Source organism: Passer montanus, unplaced genomic scaffold (assembly GCF_014805655.1).
Source record: "Passer montanus isolate IOZ18808 unplaced genomic scaffold, ASM1480565v1 scaffold40, whole genome shotgun sequence".
Lineage (NCBI taxonomy): Eukaryota > Metazoa > Chordata > Aves > Passeriformes > Passeridae > Passer > Passer montanus.
In genome coordinates this window covers 471,254-490,647 of record NW_024368819.1, presented here as the reverse complement: position 1 = coordinate 490,647, position 19,394 = coordinate 471,254, and the positions used below count along the sequence as shown (strand labels likewise).

At 44.1% G+C, this 19,394-nt stretch overlaps 1 protein-coding gene across 8 annotated transcripts in view; it reads left to right on the top strand.

Annotated features, from left to right (window-relative positions):
* Nucleotides 1-4,616: 4,616 nt before the first annotated feature.
* The window catches only part of SLC8A1 (solute carrier family 8 member A1), a 121,557-nt gene continuing 106,779 nt past the window's right edge, over nt 4,617-19,394 (top strand). For 5 of the 8 annotated variants that reach the window (XM_039718906.1, XM_039718912.1, XM_039718908.1 and 2 more), the window contains exon 1: nt 4,618-4,695. The gene's annotated coding sequence lies outside the window, so the exon portion shown is untranslated. Of the gene's footprint in view, nt 4,696-18,365; nt 18,383-19,394 lie in introns of those variants that run through there. The other 3 variants (XM_039718909.1, XM_039718911.1, XM_039718905.1) reach the window with 3 other exon arrangements.

Genomic DNA, 19,394 nt, shown 5'->3' with positions numbered 1-19,394 from the left:
GAGCTGGTACCACCAGAGCCATGCTCGTGGGCTTTTCAGTCCTTGTTTGGCCATAGAGCTCCCAAAGTTACATGCAAATTGAAGCCCACGTGGCTGTCTCTGAATTCACGAGCACCACAGCACTGTGATCCTCATCTCTCCCCCTGCAGAGGCAGCTCTGTCAGAAGGCAAGGCAGTGTGAGATATAAAAAAGCACTGCACACATGATTTGGCATGTCACAGTTGGAAAAGCTGCACCTGCAGAAGCCTGAGTTCAAATGAACACAGATACTATCAGAGCAGCTCGTCCTTTTCTCCCAGCAGAAACCCCTGAACAATATTCACGTTTTCTTTTTTATAAGCTGAGGAGAAGGTCTGACTCAGCTGCCTGAAGTATCTCATCTGGGAATGCTGATATGCCATTCTGCTTGCACGTTCCCAGGCTGGTGTCCAGTGGAAGGGAGCTGGGGAGATGAGACTGACTCCCTGACTTCTGTATTTACAACTCCCATCCAGGAAACGGGAATTTTCACAACTTGTTCATCAGCACGTTTTCTGCATGGCAGATTGCCCCAAACTCTGATCCTTAGCAGTGCCACAAGGCTGGCAGCCAAGCAGATGAATTGTCAGGGAATCAGCAAGAGGCTTTTGATGGATTCCCTCTTTCCTTACTCCCACCCCACCTCAGCTCACCCCGTGGCATTTGAGGCTCAGCAAAATCAACATGTTCTTCTGGAACATTTCAACTTTGACTAATCAGGAGAGTTTCTGACAGAAAAATGTTCCACTGGAAAATTTTTGACCAGCACTAATTAGCATTTTTTCTATTAGCTTTGTCCTGAAGGCACAGTAATTTATGCCTTGGTGAAATAAACAATCACTAAGAATTGGACACTCCCCAGGTTCAAGGCATATTTGCTTACCCTAAACAGAAAAAGTCTTATTGGCTTGCAAAACTTTACATACTTAACACAAGGAAAGAATGACTGCCTGACTTTCTTGTGCTTTACCTGGGCACAGGCCCAACTGCATTTTAATCACTTTGCTTTAAAAAAAAAAAAAAAAAAAAAAAAAAAAAAAAAAAAAAAGGGAAGTAGTGGATTTTCACTTGCAGAGCAGTAAGGTTCAAGCAACACTGGAGACAAGCCATGGATGTGGAACAAGAGCTGAACCACACTCAGAGAACTTGAAGGTAGCCACAAGAAACAAGAGGAAGACAGAAAATGTCACAGGTGCCTTAGGAGTTCAGGTTTCCTTGCTATTCCTCTACCTTTTGGTTATATCCTAAACTGAATTTCTCACTGAACCCCAGGATACTTAAGGTTGTGAGGGACCTCTGGAGGTCCAGCCCCTGCTCAGAGCTGGGCTGGCTTCCACGTTAGATCAGGTTGCTCAGAGCTGTGTCCAGCTTTCCCAGTGCATAATGCTACATAAATGCACCTGAGCTACACATCTGAATGTGCTGAATCCTGCCCATCCATCCTTTTTCCCCAGAAAGCCTTCATTTTGGAACCCTGTGCAAGCCAAATGCAGAGTGACAAGTCCCTGGCGGTCTTTGTGAAGCGGTTGCGAATGCTGGGCAGATGGTGCAGCTTTTGCTGCAGTGAGAATACAGCTACAGGGTCTCCCAGGAAAGCAGGCAGCTATATTTAAACCACTCTTACGAAATCCACATTGATATTCATAAAAGACACTTCAACACCTCTTTGGTGGCTCGAAACTGCAGCACACAGCATGGGGAAGAGCACACGTGTTTCTGGAGACCAAGGCCTGGTTCCATTTTGTGGCTGCAGTGTTGATAGCAGCAGGCAGAGAGGACAAATAGCACAAAAAAGCTCAGCCTCCTGGAGCACAATCCTGGAGAATTGGCATCTAAATGCCGTGGGAGAGCCTGGGGAGGATTTTCCCCAGGAAGGTGTATGGCTTTGGGATGGGACTCGGATGTTGGGGAGATCTCCAGGGGGGCCAGGCTTCAGCAGATGAAGCCCCACCACCCTCCCCTGGCACAGACACGGGTCCTGAGCCAGCCCTGCATCCACCAGTACTCCTGCAAGTCCAGCTGGTGCCAAGCCTGGCAGAGCTGCTGATGTCCCCTGCATGTCTCACTACCAAAGGTGGACTTTATCCTCCTGCTCTGCTTGTTTCGGGGAGGAGGAGAGAAGTCAGTGGGCACAAAGGTCAAAGGTGCTTTATTTCCATCTCCCTGAGGCCCTCTCGGTGCTTGGCAACACTGCTGTCTGCTCTTTCTTTTGCTTTAGGAAAATGCCTTTCACCTTATCACCGCCCTGATACAAACCTCACCTCTCCCAGCAGGGAAGAATGGAAAAACCTCTCGACGGAAAATCTGAGAAGCTCTTTGGCCACTCTCTGTGGGGAGCAGGGTTTAAAGGGGGTGGTGTCACCCATCTAGAGGGTGACACGGCCACTGTGCCAAAAGGCAGATCAAAGCCAGAAAACAGCCTACTCCCTTGTTCTTGTAGCGACTGAAATTCTGAGTGCAGCTTTGTCATGTTATTCTCAAAGCCACCTAGGTTTTTCTTTGGCACTGAAAACCACAGACACCGATGGCTTTCAACATTTCCCTCATGGAAAGGAGGACACATGCAATGAACTGGGGTTTTTCTCATCTTAGCCCATTTTTACTGGCCCTTAGACCTCCTCAGAGCAATACCTAAAGTTAAGACATTTGTGAGATGCAAATACACTCATGTGTGAGCGCCAAATCTTGTTTATTTTTTGTGCTGCTTCATGGCAGCTTCATGTCCATATGTGGGCAACATAGCAAAGCATAGAATGAAAATCACATGAATAACCCCAGAGGAATCAGATGCATTATTCAATATTTAAAATTAAGCAGGAATTTAAACACTTTGCTGAATCATGTTCTCATTTGCATTAGAGCATAGACCTCCTGAGTCACCAGGCGTGTCTAACATGCAATGGTGATATTCCTGCTCAAGCACCTTCCTAGGATGAGCTTGGCTCCTGCTCTTGAAAGGCTGGAGAAACTCTAGGGCAAATTTCCAGAAGGATTTTTTCTCATCCCATTCTCATTCTCATCCCTGCACAACCCCAAACAACAGGGGACTGTACACAATACAGCCACTTGGAAAATGTACTGAAAACTAGAGGGTCCCCTTTGTAACTACTTATCTTTCCCAAAATACTCCTTTTGCTGCCTCTTGCATGCTTCCATAGGCCTTCAGCTTGCTCTGGGATGTGCTCCCAGGGAGGCTGCCTGCTCTGGATGCTGGAGATCTCCCCAGATCCCCATTCATGCACACACTCCCATGCACATTCCCTCCGGTCTCTTAGACAGCAAACAGCAGGAGTCAAATGTGCCACTTGAAGAGGCATTTCTAATTGGGCAATTTGTTAACGTAGAAAATGTAGTTTATCGTTAATTGTAAAGGTGGAGCTGGTGAGCTCTTTTGAAAACTTTTCTTCTGCCTGGTGTTCAACAGATGTTTAGGAAAAATCTCAGACAGTCAAGGTCATTGGTGTGTGGGAATATACAAGGAATTTCTATCTTCTGCAACAAATCAAAGCCACCATATTTGAGGATGCCATTTTCCATGCAAGTGCCTGAATAGGCACACTTACATTCAGCCTTAGATATCTTAAGTCTGTCTGAGTATGACTTTTACCAGTTTTCTTTCATTCAGAGAGCCCAGTATGAAGCAATTGATTAGCTCACTAATATCTCTTCTACTCCCAGCTGCCACTATAACAAACAATAATAAAGACATCTATTTAGTGTTTCCCTTTCACTGGAGCCCTTAATGTTTCCATTTGCACAGCAAAGATTACAAAGGACAGAGTTAAGGGTAATAATTATATGACTTCTTTCCTGACCTGTACCACAAGGCTCCCTCCCATTTTTGTTCTTTATCAGCCTTTTCTGAAACTGAAATCGAGGAAGCAGAAAAGTACCTAGAAAGATAGGGAAAAGAGCAAGGAGTGATTTATTCATAAATAGACCTGCAGGAAGCTTCCAAACTGCAGCTTCTCTCTTCAGAGTTTCAGGCATGTCCCACGGTGGCTACTGTAATATCAGAGGAATGCTTACTCCTGCTACTGCTGCTAATCTGGGAGCAGTCACGTGGCTCAGCTGTATTCTCTCTCTCCAAAAATTTGACTTTTAACCTTCCTTTGCTACAGACATGATGTATATTGCTTTGACATGATTCCAAGTAGCAAACATGCAAAACTATGACCTATAAGCAAAGCAAATGGAAAAAAAAAAAAAGATATTTATGAGAATAAAATTATGTGAGCCTGCGGGAAGGGGAGAGAAAAATCTGCCTGGGTCATTTCTGTTTGCTTTCCCCTAGGAATAACTTTGGGAAAAATAGCAAAATGTTAATCTAGGGAAAAGGAAAAAAAGAAAAGGTGTCCTGAGGTGCAAATAAAAAAAAAAGGAGAGACAGCAGAAAACGTAATTATTTATTCGCGCTCATTTACTTGTCAGATGAAGCTGAAAGCTGCCAGATAGCTTCTTTTCGACAGCTTGGAGTTACTGTTGGGAACAGATCCATGTATGGAAGCGAAAGCAGAAAAGCATAGATAAGCTGAGATCCAGCTATGCAAACCATCTTTAGAGACACTTAAAGGACAAGCACCCCGGCTCCTTTCTTTCTGGTAAATATAGAGACACTATCATATGAGGGCTTTTTTCCATTCTGCATGACCCACAACTGCTGAGCCTTGGCTGGGGTAAGTGAAGAACGACTCAGGCATTTCTTGGGAACACCTGGGGATTCGGTTGGACTGACATCCTGGGAAAAGCCGTAAATCAGGGGCAATGGGATGGCTCCAAGAGCTGGATAATGGTTAAGCTCTCTGAGTAGGAAACTTGACATAAAACAGCTTTGCCGCTGGAGCGACAGGAACTTTCCAAGTGTCTGAAGGAGGAAAGAGAAAAAATGTTGGAAAACAAGAGTTTTATCACTCAAGAAGTGGATTCACAGACTGGGTGATGAGAGAGCTTCAGTGGGCAGGAAGGATCAGTGGTGGTTGCCAGTGTCAGAGTCTCTCTGTGTTTCTATTCAGAAAAATTCATTTCAAATGTCAAGGGCTTTTTCTTCCCTGCACTACTTTCGTTTTGAGAAACATGTTTCACTTGGGTTGAGCTGACTGGACATTAGGAAGAGCTCGTTGTAAACGACTGTTGTTTTTCTTGGCACTTAAAGGCAGTTTCCCAATGTTTCTCTGTGGATTTGAGGTTGATTACATCCTGTGCAAGGATTTTTGGTACAGTTTTAACTGCCATTACAGTGTTGTGAAAGTCAGCTCCAGCGAAAACAGCTGTGTGCTGTTGTGAATATTTCCAAAGTACTGAAGTAATAGGTCTCCTTCAAACTAGCAGAGAAATGTGTCAGCTCTGGGAATTGGGCACTGTCACAAAAACAGAGTATAGCCTTGGCAGAGAGGCTTTCTTCACCAAGTGTTTTGTTAAAAAGAACACAAAAAAGCTTTTTATAGCCTTGGCTTAAAATCTGGTTGCTATATGGTGGTACAGTTAAATGTGAGGTTTTTCTTTAAATGCTACTGAGTGGCTTTGGGTTAACGTTTCATGTGTTTCCAGGTGTTATAATATTGTATTCATAGTCCCACTGCAAAGTTCTAGTTAAAGCATTGTCATTTTTCAGGTGGTTAATAGACTGGGAAAAAACCATCAGAGCAGGTGAAGTGAAATTATACAGAAAGAACTGAAAATAATATCAGGAGTATGATTGAAATTGTAGAAGATTTCCAGAAATATGAAGGATGATCGCAAAGGGAAATCACTCGACCACAAATGTCATAAACATTTCCATTCATGAATGAAAATGCCTTCCCTTGTCCTTACATAAGAAGAACATAATGGAAGTGTTTGCTTGTAACCCCATAGTAGAGTTTGCAGTTGAAAGGGCCAATGCCCTCATCTTCCCTTATTTGGCCAGCATCTCCACAGATATTCCCACTTTTCTCAGCTTTCACCCTCACTGAAATACACATCTTGTCTTTTTCTGGTTTCCTTTGTCTGTGTTAGGCAAACTTTGATTCTTTTGAGAGGTACCTTTTAAGCACATGCCACCTGCCTACAGGAATGCTAACACAGAAATCAATCTTTAAATAATTGGGGTCAATAGATAGCTTTTAAATTGCTAGTGAGTCACTAACCAATAAACCTTTTAGCTGCTAATGTTATGAAATAACATTTCTGCATTTCACTCTTACTCAGATTGCTTCCATTTCCAACTGAATATGGTTCTGGTTCATAGCTTGTTGTGAACCTGCTGATATATAAAAATTCTTCCTCCATTTTTCCTTCTTCTCCCCACCCTCCCCTTCCCCAGGTTGTGAGCTTTCCTTTCCCCAAGAGACACAAAGACCAGCGGATTGGTGTGTGTCCCCTGAGCAGGGCGTTACCCACAGCTGTGCTGGGCAGGCCAGGAAGAGGATGGCAGGATGGAGCTGGAAAAGCTGGGACTTATTTGATTTGCTCTTTCCATTTGGTCCAGGGCCCGGGGCAGTGAGGCCTGATAGACAAAGCCCTGGTGGCGTGAGTCATCTCTTGGTTGCTAGCCCCAAGGCAGGCTGCCCTTTGTGCCCCCCTCCTCTATCAGGAGCATTTTCAGGCATTAGCGTTATCACTAATATTTATGGCTACTATCAGTGTGCTGGCTGTTGTTAATATTTACTATTGATAGCCACGGGGCCCGCTGGGATTTGTTCAGCCCCTCGTGTGCAGAGGATGGGATCTGGCTGAGAGACCCCAGCCGTGAATACAAAGAGCCCCACGAAGCATCAGTGATAGTATCACTAACATCTTTTATAAGTGACTAGTCATTATGAGCGCTGCAGTCTCCGAGCATCCGCCGCGAGGTCCTCCCACGCTCCATTCTCTGCCAGAGTGCAGGCAGGAGAGGGGGAAGGGGGAGCTCTGCTCTTTCTCACCACCAGCCTCAGCAAGGCTGCCGAGCTCACTCGGGGCAGCACACACACCAGGAGTGAAGGATGAAGGGCAAAGCTGAGCTCTGTGCCTATTCCTGCCGGCCTCTGGCAAGGGTAAAGCTGTCCTCGCCCCGGTGGCAGCTGGAGGGAGCAGAAATATGTCCTGTGCCTCATGAAAGGAGCCAAAGCACACAGGATTTCTAGATGCACTGGTGGCTTGTGCTCCCGAACCTTAGTGACTTTAAAAAAAAAAAGCCAAACACACCTGGGTGTCAGACAACACATCTGGAGAAAGTCTTTGCACCAGGCATCCACAGTTAGTCCCTGAATTCAGACTTTCGTGTGAGAAGGCAAAATCACCTTTGTGGTTTACAGTGTGCCCAAGAAGAGAGCATCCCCAAAAAGAAATCAGCAAGGAGAGCTACTCCCTGAATTCACTCAGTAAGGACTTTACAAACTGGCTCTGACTCAAAGTAAGCCCACTGCACATTCTCCTCTTCCAGTCACCTCAATGTTTTTATGGAAGGATGGTGTTTGGACACCATCTCTGTCTTTTCTCTAGGAAGATTGGAGCACATTCTGAGGACACGCTGACAGACTGATCCACTTCTCTGGCCAGATACACATTACTGCCCATGTCCTAGCAAAATGGGCTTTGTGCAATGGCTCTGCCTGCTCCCAGCCTAGAAACCTGCAGATCCATTTGCCAATTGAAATCTGATTTGGCCCAGGATTTGAGGCCTCTTAAAAAAAATATCTGAAAATGTCCAGCCCTCTTCTTTGGTTTTCTTGTAAAAACATAATCTTCCTATTCTTACAGGAAGAGGAAACAACATGACAGCTTTAAGTAGTGGTGGTGTTTTCTGACAATTTACAAGTAAAGCAGGGAATTTATGAGTGGACATTCATTCTGGAGTTGATCCTTTGGGGAACTCACTATTATCCTGGCAGCATACAGGGGAAAAACAGCAACAATGCAGTAAACCTGGAGGTCTTCAAAACTCAGTTTATTCCTATTTAGGGCTCCAGCCATCACTGTTATCTAATCATAAATGTATTCTTATTGCATGGGGTCACTGCAGGGCAAAGCTTAAGTTATTTTGATTTCCATTCTTCAATATATTTGGATTTCTCTTATATTTAATGCTGAACTTCCTCCTGAGTTTGGGATGTTTGTTTTTAGGATCTTTCTCAAATCCTTGGAATGTTGAACTCTGACTTTGCTATCATAAAATGCAGGTTTCCATTTGTAATGTCTCTTGCTGAGTCTTTTCCAGAGACGAGGGAGAGGGAGAGGGAGAAGAGAAGAGAAGAGAAGAGAAGAGATTTCACTCTGGAGGATTCCACATCAGTTTATTTATGAAGAAAGGTGGGCATAGGAGAAGGAAAGTGCTAACATAATTGGTATTCTGCAAAATGTATTTGGTAAAGGTACAATGGGAAGACCAGTTTGGATTCCACTCAGCTTAACAATGATTAATGGCTTATCTCTAAATAACCAAAAAGGGCGAATGCTCAGGAACAACTTCTGCTACAGGGAGCTGTTAAGGTACAGATTTTCCTCTGCCAGGCAGGAGATTCAGCACTTGGGTTGCTCTACTCCCCATGGGAATAAAGTGCACTGAATGGTATATAAAATCATTTTCTTGCCATCAGTCCCCCAGGGCTCTCAAGCTCTGCTTAAGATGAGTTTTACCAGAAGTTTTGTCCTTGTGGTATTTCCCAGGTTATCCCACAGACCACAGTGTGCCCTGGAGGTTGCAGACTAATCCTGCATGACACCACCACACAAAATTTCCTGCTCTTCCAGAGAAATGTTCCTTCTTTCACTGGAACGTCAATTTGGAGTTTTTTACCTTCTTATATAAGAAAAGCGGGAAAACAGAGGAAAATGTAAAAATAACAAAACATGGAAAGTGCAGGAAGGGGCCTGCAAAACTATTGCTGCCTTTCTATGTAGGCAAGGTTTAAAAATAACAAAACATGGAAAGTGCAGGAACGGGGCCTTTCTATGTCCCCCCAGGCAAAGGTTTCCTTGAGTCCCTCTTGGAAACGGCACAGGAAATGCTCCCTTGTTGTGGTTTAGGAATGGTATTCCCCAGTTTAATACAGCCATTAAAATCACTCTGTGCTGCTCCCTCTCCCCTCCAACTGGAGGCACGGGTTGGCAAAGATCACGGGTCAAGATAAGAACAATTTACTGGAAACAGCAGTGGGATAAGAAAATTAACAGTAACAGCAATAATACTGAATGTCAGAGGAGATAAAGAAAATAAACAATTCACACAGAACTACTCCCTTGATAACATTAGTATCTGATGGCTCCCCCAGCCACATTTTCTCCATCAGGAGGAACCCCTTCTGCCCCAGACAGTTTCCCTTCCCCCTGCTCCTGGCAGTGATGTGAGGGGGTACCAACCATGTCCCCTTCTGGCTACTACACCCCTGCAGGTACCAAGGTCTCCCAGGCCACAGGGAGATCTCCTGTCTCAACAAGCCTTAGGAAGCAAGGGCCAGCACATGAGCTCAGTGGAGGTATGAAGGCCCACAGTGACTTGGGCATGGTTTCAGCCTCAGGCAGAGAAGCCTGAGGAGTCATGAAGCAGCTGATGGGTTGTGCATGTCCACCTAAGGCATCCCTCACCACCCTCAGGGCTTCTGCAGGGGCCTAGGGTTTTGTGGACGAAGGCATCTCTTGCCCTACACCCCCTTTGCCCTTCCAAATCCGCTTGGTTTGACACCTGTTTCCAAAAGAGGCAACCATACATCCAGGCTTTAGTGTGGGAACAGGGATCCCCTCTCCTTGAAAGAGCCCCTCCCAGCACCAGCGTTTGCCACATCCGCACACTGGAGCAAGGAAGCAAATCCAAGGTGACAACTGCTTTCCCAGCCTCTAATTCCCAGCTTGCTGCTTTGCTGCAGCCTGGCAAGCAGGATAGGAGAATGATCCCATGTTATTTTTTGGCTTACGGAAAAGGCTCCAAGCAGAGATCTTATGCTTCTGCCCCAGACACAGCAATAAACTTCTGGATTTGCTGCTGGTGTGCTGAGACTGCCAACATGTACACAATAAAAGTAAAGCCTTCCTGTGGCCACAGACCACAACATGCTAGTGATCCATGGTATTATCCTGTTATTTAGTGAGTCATCCTTGCTGCTGAAAAATACACACAGCCCAGAAAGTTGTTAACAATAATACTGGATGTGAGAGACTGGTGTTTGTTTTACTCCAGTGTAACTTATTCCATATGGTCCTTTAAAGCATGCTAAACGTTACATCGCTTTGGGCTGCCAACTATTATTTCAAGATGAACTCACAGATCTAGAACATAGCTACTTGAAACAAGGCTCTGAAAGCATTCTCTGTCCAGGAAAAACGCCCAGTGCAGCAGCAAGACAGATGGTGTGGATTGCCCTGTCTTTATCTGGATAAGCAGGTCCCCACTTTTATGGAGTGGCCACAATAGTGATGTTTACTGCTGCTCTGATGCCTGCTATGACAACTTTCAGATGTAAGCCACATGCACAGAGCAGAAACTGTATCCTGACCAAGGAGATAAGTTTAACTTCTAGCATTTACCTCTTATGCATGTTTTTCCAAGTTACTGATGAACCAATTATTTGTGGAATCCTGGTATGTTTTCCAAATCTCCTTGGTAGCCTTAATTCATGAGAAAAATACTGCAAAAAGAGAGACATGCAGCTGCGAGAGGTGTCCTCGCTTTGCTCTCTGGCTACATTTAACACAAAGGTTTAACACAACAAGGTCCAGCATCACAGCGTCCTTGTGTTCCTGCCGTGTTCTCTCCTGGACTTAGCCCACAGCACTGCTTGGAAAGCAAACACATTAAAAAGTTTCTCTTGTCACTAGGGGTGTTCCCCAGGCCTCAGTATCAGGATGAGTCCTGTTTATTTACTTAGGAAATGGTGGAATCACCATTCCAGAAGGTGAAAAGACGTGTAGACGTGGCAGCTGAGGGACATGGTTTAGTGGTGGACTTTGGTGTGTTAGGTTAACAACTGGACTTATGATCCTAGAAGCCTTTTCAACCTTAAACATTTTGTGATCCTACTTTCTTAGCCACTGGTTGAAGAAAAAGGGTGTTCCACAAAGCATCTTTCTTGATAACTTGCCCTTTGGCTTGAGTTGATGTTATCAGAAATGAAGTTTTGAGAGCAAGAGTAACCGACACTTAGAGGTTTTTAGAGCCTTGCTGATAACCTCACCCTTCGCCTGAAGTGTGACATGTGTCCAAATTAATCTTGACAAAATAGTTAATATTGAAGGTTCTCTGCTGTGAGTGTGTACGAGGACCATGGATATATATATGGGGATCATGTGAAGGAGAATGGTGTGTGCAGGACGTGAACCTTTCATTGTCAGAGAAGAGAAATCTTTGTGCTGCTTGGCACTGAAAATCTGCTTAGTGGGCAATGGTTTGTCTGTTAAGTTATCAGTCATTAATTAAGATTCAAGACAAATAATGACTATTTTAGAAAAATTACTCAGACCCTTTCTAGATTCTTAAAACCTCCAAAATAAATCACCAAAGACCCACCTGAGGATCCATAATTTGGTGAGAGTCATTGCATTTTTAGAGGCCAGGACAAGTCTGTCTATATGTGCACCATCTTCAAGTGTACCTGGAAACGGCCTTAAGGAGTTAAAATGCCTGAAGATGTACCTCTACAATAACAAACTAAAAAAGTATTTGGCCTTTTACCCTTAATTTCAATGTTCTTACCTTAAAACTAACCAGGCAGACTATTTTGAGCATGCCTTGAGGCACAGACTTAGAAGATTGCTACAAAACAAGACAAGTTTGTAGGCATTACAAGCTGTGCCACTACCAATGTTTTCTAGACATTTTCTGTCCCTGTTGATAAGAACACGGCAATTTTAACATCCTTCTCTTTGAAAAACATTCTGGTTATCTTGAAACGTGCCTTGATGTACGCAGATTACAGAAAATCACACAGCAAGACAAGTTTGAAGGCTCTAACCTTAATAAAGTTGAAGTTTTGCCAGCACAGGCTCCCTGCCTCCATCCCGAGTTGTAAATTCATGTTTTGCCTTTGGCGTGGATGTCATTCAATGCATGTCCCTTCTTTTGTGGCAGTGTCTGGTGCAGACACTTCAGCAGGGTCTTGGCCATCTGCAGGAAAGCCCTGTGCTGAGTCAGGCTCTTTGAGGAGCTGGGGATGTGCTGGATGTGGCAGATGTTCGTGACCTGGCTGACTTCAGGTACAGCCTCACACCTACATTGCTGTGTTGGTTTTGTATAGGAGGTATTTATGGAAGTGATGTAAAATTTTTGTGGTTTTTGTGTTTGAACTACTAAAAACTTGTATATGCTTTTGTGAAAAATATATGTTAAAGATGGAAGAAACCTGTTACTGTTTTTTTTGGTGTTTTTTTGGGGTTTTTTTGTGGTTTTTTTTTTTTGTTTTGTTTGTTTGTTTGGTTTTTTTCCCTGGACGGTAAAGCGGTAACATGGGTGGCCCAGCCCTTGTTTTGGTTAGGTTAGGCTGGGCAGCCCCTGCTGTTTTTTTTTTTCTTTTTTTTTCCTTTTTTTTTTTTTTTTTTTTTCTGGATGGTAAAGAAGTAACATGGCTGGCCCAGCCCTCGTTTTGGTTAGGTTAGGCTGGGCATCCCCTGCTGCGGGCACTTGCTGGATTTTTCTTATTAGTCGCTGAGTAAAGGGAGAGGAGAAGTCATTAGTTTCTTTCCTTAGTGTGTTACTGCTGAGTTTTAGTTTAGTTACTAAGATCTTTTTTACTTTTCTTTCGTTGTAACTTTGATCTGTAAGGTACTGAGCCTGGCTAGGGTTAAGTGACTATTTGTAAGCCCTGGGTAAGACATTAAATTTTTTCATGCTTCAATCTTGTTTTGAGTGAGAGAAAATAATAGAATCTAGGCATGTAGAAGAACAACATAAAAACACTAAAGTCAGTAAAGAAGAAGTCCCAGATAAGAAGGATGAAGAAATGCCTTTAGTTTTAAGTTAAAATCCTCTTGTAAAAAATAGGAAGAAGACTCTTTTTCCCTATAATGCATGAAGTTATAAGGAAATAAAAGTGTTCAAATTATAGATATCAAACAAATGCCTTCAAGCTAAAGAAAGCAAATATTAAACTAAATGTAACTAAATGTAATCCTATGAGAAGTTTGAACAAAGAAAGAGAGAAGAGTAATGAAGGTCCTGTAACCCCAAGAAAGAGAAGAAGGAATCTCTGTTCCTAAAGATTAAAATTATTTCAGAGATAGATAATGAGAAGTTTTACATTTAAACACTAAACAATACCCCATACGTTGACACAGCCCCACAGCTGTAAGAAAAACTTATAGAAAATGGGAGGGATTTCACTATTACAAATCTTCCTGGGTGGCTGCTATTCATGAAAGTTAAAAGCCACAAAAAAACTGTTTTATTGTGGAAGAGTCTCCATAACATTAACAAAAGAGACTTCTGTCCCTAAGCAAACTGAAGAAAGATTATTCTAAAAGTAGTAAACGAACTGAAATTTTAGGCATCATTTCTTTACATTGTCATTAGCAAAAAAAAAAAAAAAAAAAAAAAAAAAAAAAGTTGTAAGGAGAAGAAAAGTGTCCTAAAAGTTTTGTTCTAATTCTTATTACTCTTTCTCTTAGTAACTAGTAATAAATTTTTCTTTTTACCCTTTTAAAAATTTAAACCTTTTACCTTTCTCCCAGTCCTATCCCACAATAAGAAGTGAGTAAGTACATTCTAGTAAGTGCAGTAGCGATCGGCAAACACTAAACCCACCACATTTTCTCATTTGTCACATTGCCATAATTAAGCACGCAGCTGACCAAAGGCCCCAGATCAGTCCTGGCTGTGTCACTTCCTTTACCTCATATTTTGGTTTTGCCTCTTTTTTTCTTCCTGGGCTCTGCTCCTTTATCCAGTCCCTCTCCCCCAGACAAGCCAGTGATTAAGCTGGTTCCCTGCCTTTGTTATCAGCAATGTTTCTCTTTCCTGCCATTTTTCCTGCTGCTGTCTAGTCAGCGCAGCTACTGATCAGACACGATCAGCTGCATGCACATCACCCCTCTTCTTACAATCTGCAGGTTCTGGTGGCTTCTCATACCTTTATTTCACGTTGTTAGACAGCCAAAAGTAAGGGTTAACCAAAGATACTACTTTCATAGAATCATAGAATCACAGCACGGTTTGGGTTAGAAGGGAGTTTAAAGATCATCCAGTTCCAGCCCCCCTGCTATAGGTAGGGACACCTTCCACAAGACCAGCTGGCTCCAAGCCCCATCCAACATGGCCAGGAACACTTCCAAGGATGGGGCATTCACAGCTTCTGTGGGCAGCCTGTGCCAGTGCCTCATTGTCCTCACAGTAAAGATTTTCTTATTAACACCTAATCTAAATATCTTCTCTTTTAGTTTAAAACAACTAGCATTGTTCTATCACTATCTCCCTGTGCAAAAAATGGCTCTCTCATGAACATATTGGCATGTGAATCACTCTCTCTCTTTTGTACACTTTTAAAATGAATACTGTTGCTGTTACTGTTAATTTTGTTATCTCTCTGGTGTTTCCAGTAAATTGTTCTCATCTCAGCCCATGATCCTTGCCATTTGTGCCTTCAATTGGAGTAGGAGCAGCACATGGCTTTAGTGGGAGTATTAAATTGGGGAATACCATTACTAAACCACTACAGCCTGGAACAAACCTTGGCAGGACAAAACACAAGTGGGATATACCATGGGCTTCAGAGCAGCAATCAGCTCTCTTCCCTGGTGCCCTATGAGCTAAGTGGCTCATCCACCCAGGCAATTGGCTGCCAGCCTGGAATGAAGGTTGGTCTGCTCCCAGGTTGTGTGAAATTGGATAGTATTGCCACCTAGACTTTGCTATGCTCTCCCAGCATGTCCTAATTTCCAAAGTTCTGACTCTTCAACAACACCAAATTTTTGTCCAAAGCCTAAAGGCATGTCTTCTTTCCTTTCAGCCTAATCACAACCTCGGTTTTGTCTTTGTGATGTGCTCACTGTCTTCTGATTATTCATCTCTCAGATTTTTCTGGTGAAATGATGTTGAGAACTAGGTCATCTACACCTGATCTGAGGTTTGCTCTTCCTGATCTTAAACCTTTCAGTGATAAATACACACTTCTCCCTCTTTGCAGACAACTCAGCTGCCTACACCATTCCTCTCATGGCTATAGAAAGTTCTTCCTTGTGCCAAACTTCGGTGTCCCTGCCTACAGTTTAACCCCCTGACTTCTTATCATGTCAACAGGAAGAATGGAAAGCATCCACTCTTTCAGATGTGCAAGGATATACGTCTCCTCTTGACTTGTCAGTTTGCATTCCTGCAATGTTTCCTCTTGAATCATGTCTTCGAGACCTCTCACCCCTCTTATTTCTTTCTCAGCTGTTGCCTGCTTCCCTGATGCCACTGGTCATACAAATACAGCTGTTAATTCTGGAATCCACTGATGGCAAATAAAATCCAGGTACTGTTAGCAGTCCTGGCACAATTACCAAAATACCACATTGGTATCTTGAGGTGCAGGGGGCAGAAAGTTTCTGAGCAACTGAGGTGCAGTGGAAGGGAGCTGAATGAAAAGGGAAAGCCTGTGTTTCCATCAGGCCTGTAAGATACTGCCCTACCAAACACACAGCTGCCTGCACACCAGCAAACTGCTTCGGCAGCCTCAGAACCAAAACAGATTTCAGAGAAGCTGGGTACAGCTTCCCATAAGAGCAGATTTCCTTAAGGGACTTGGGGATTTCTAACTATGAGGCAGGTGGAAAAGAAGCATCTTCAATCATTTCAAAGAATCATCACAACCCAGAAAGACATGATAAAAACATTCAGCTCAGGACAGCTTTTAAACAGGCCATGTTTGAAATTTCAAGGATGGAAACAGATTAGCATGTGAGAGCATGGAAATTTGAAGGGAGAATCCAGTCTTACGTATGGTGGAGTTTCATATCTCCAAAGTGTCCAGCAAAACCCCCAACCCCATAACCACTAAGCAATCAGGAAGTTACATCTGGTTCTCTTGTTTCTTGTTTCTTTTCCCTTTTTTTTTTTTTATTTTGGTAAATTCTCTTTACATGCAGGGCTTCAATTCCTAGATTTAGGGCATGCAGCAGTGGTTTCTGCCTCAGTACTGCTCAAGCAGGCAGCACAGAGAGGATAAGCATTTTTGGTTTATACATCTTCAGACAAAAACAGAAGAACTGGAGCAGTCTGTGCCCAAACAGCAAGACCTGTGTGTGCACCAGTGTGAGTCCCTGGCCAGCAGACCAATCTGTGGGGAAGGAAACTGGGAAAAGAACCCTGCTGCTGTCTCTGCTGTCCCAGGGGGGAAGTCAGCCAGGAGCAAGGACACAGGATTTCTGCAAGGTGCCTTGGGAAGGCCAAGGAGCATAGAAATTCCAGACACATGGCTCCTTGTGGCCTAGAACTGACTGATAACAGCAGACAACATGTTCCTCTGTCCCCAGGACTCGAGGACTCATCTCTGGCAGAGCTCTTCTGTGCTGGAGGGACACCTCGCCAGGCAAGGCCACTTGGAGGTGAAACAAAGCAGAACTTGGTAAAGTCAAAGCAGCAAGAAGTCAGGGAACATTTCTGACCACCCTCAAGGACAGCAGCTTAAAGCCCCCTACAGAGAAGAAAATTTTTCTTTAGGAGAAATCATTGCACAACCTCTCACCTAATGGGCCTGGCTTTTGCAAGGTGTTCCACCAGCTTTCTTGATCTGGAAGACATAAATAAAATATAAATATGGTGCTTTGTGCAGCTGAGGCCAGTCACATCTCACTTTTAATGAAAAAGGCCATTTTCTCTGGAATACCCAGCCTTGCTGAAGGCTGGCAAACAGATGATACAGAGGAGGCCAAATTACTTTCACAACCAGGGGCCACAGCCAGAACCATGCACTACATCTGATTTGCTTTGTGCTCCCACTGGTAACTATGGGAACCCTGCTCATGGATCAAAGGAGGAATAGGGCCAGATCTGTTGGGGAAGCCTCACAATCCCCAGTTTGCAGGACACGGCTCTCAGACAGTGCCACATGGTACTTGCACTTCTGTTTTTCTGGAAGTCCCAGCTCCTGGAGTCATGTGATTACTCTTTCAACACTCTTATGGTTTTTTAACTTGCTTCTGGTTGCCAAGTAAATTGGAAAGCACCAAACTCTAGGGCTCAAGAGCAGAAGACAAATCCAGAGAACATGTTATTTTTTACTTTATAATTCTGTACTTATGGGAGATTTTTTTTTTTTTCAAACAAAATTTTTCCAGGCCTTGGAATGGTGGTGAAGGGGGCTGGAGTGTCAGCTGGAGAGTGCTAATGCCTATCTGATGGCAGTGCTGCCCCAGGGCTGGCACACTGCCCTTCCACGGCCCTTTGCAGGGAAGCAGCAGAGTCACTGGGCCATGGCTTTCACTGGGAAACAAATTTCAGTCAACCTTGCATCTGCATTTTGAGTCCCTGCCTTGTGAACTCTTGTAACAGCAAAACAAAGCTTCATTGGTGTCATGGTTTTGCTAGGGAAAGATGCTAAGGGACAGCCAGTTCAGCAGGGGACATCTGGTCCTTCATTTTCCAGTGACTCCAGCTAGGAGCTGGTTTTTGCCTGCAAAGTGTAAGTGAGATGCTGGTATTAGCATGCACTGCTGGTGAGACAACTGACAGCTGCCAGAAGGCTTCTTTGTTTGCACCCCTTTGAGAAGAGTGAGGAGACAGTTTGCACCTTGTACATCTCTCACAATAAGCCCAGCTGCTGAAGTCATTCTGTGCACATATTGAAGTTTTCCTGTACATTCCTGGTGACCAGAAAACGAGTATTTTCCACAAAGAAAAGCACAACTATGAAGCAGGATTTGAAGAGAAGAACATGCCGCTTGTTTTTCAGCTTAGATGTTTGCAAAATATGTGCAACTCTCCCAATTTCCAAGCTTCCTAAATTCAAGTCCAGCCCCTCTAACTACTTTCAGTCCCCATGCAGCAGGTGGTTTCCAGTGCAAATATAGTTTTGTGTTTGCTACACATAACCAGTGCTCTGCAAAATTTGGCCAGTCAATACTTCTTCCAGGAAAGCTCTCTCCCAAGCTGTTAAATGCTATGCTCACAAATTAGTGTTCTGGATTTATTGTTTAAACATGCATAAAACACAGCACAGAGCAAATATCCAGGGGGAAGCTCTAAAGTGGCACAAACTTGGTTTCTCCATTTACATCTGCAGTCTCTCAAAGCAGGGGAGTGACAGCAAATCACACACTACCCATTTTTCACAGGTGTGCCAAAACATTCCATCAAACACTGCCTCCTCCCCAGGGTGCACTCTGTACTCTCAGTTTTCCAGGGGAGAAGATACCTTTCACATCCAAGCCCCCCGGCTGGCTGATGGACAACTGTGATGCAATCAGACCTCCACGGGATCATCGGGATTGAGACTGCACCAGGTACTTGGAAACAGCTACAGAGGCACTGCCTAGAGAGCTCAAAGAGAAATATATTGATGTCCAGCACACAAAATTGGCCTTCCTACTCACTGCTGTGTCCCACTCCATCTGCCACATTTCTAAATGCCTGATTTATCCTCCTAACAGCAAAGGCTGGTTTGAAGGTGTCAGTGAAAGGAAGTGCTCAAATTGCTGGAAATGATGTTTCTAAGCATCTTTTTTAGAAACACCACTCTCCAGAGATCTCCAGGTCTCTGCCAAGAACATGCATTGGAGAGCCAGAGAATGTTCAGGGAGCGCATGCTCAAGTCTGCTGCAGCAAGGAGCAAAGACAGATGGATGGCAAGCAGAGGTGACAACCCATCTGCTTCTGCAGGACCTCTCTGGCATCTCCTGAGGGACTCGAGGAAAACCGTGACTAGAGATAACCAGACAAAACAGACTCACTGGTTATCCCCCAGCACCATCTGAGAGCAAAGCATTCCATGGAGGAGATGTTCCAAAGAGAGACAAGAAAGGGTGGTAGGACAGCTCCTCGGAGATGAACATGCTTTGGCTGGGCTGAGCATCGTCCTGACCTCTTGTCTCTTACAGGGAATACAAGGCAGAAATTTTTCAAGCAAAAAGTGCCTGAGGCTTTGTGTCCCCCTCCTCTAAACTGTGCAGCAGTTCAGATGTCTGTTTTTCACAAGGCACAGTGCAGAGAACTGGCCTGCACCATTCTGTCCTGTGCTCAGGGCTCCACAGCCCACTAACCCCATTCTTTGCCAGGAGGAATTGCCTTTGTGCTCTGCACATGCAGACAATACCCAGAAACCTCCTCCAGCAACTGCAGAGAGATGCAGGCTGCTGTCGGAGAGAGCTGTGGGTGGGCATGAATGAATGAGGGAATGAATGAGCCATTCGCTACTACTGGCATGAGAATCTCCATGATTTGGAGAGGAGTATTCGGAGGTTGTAAGCATGGCTGCAGTGCTAGGTGTTCTCTTGCATGGCTGCAAAGAGTGACAGG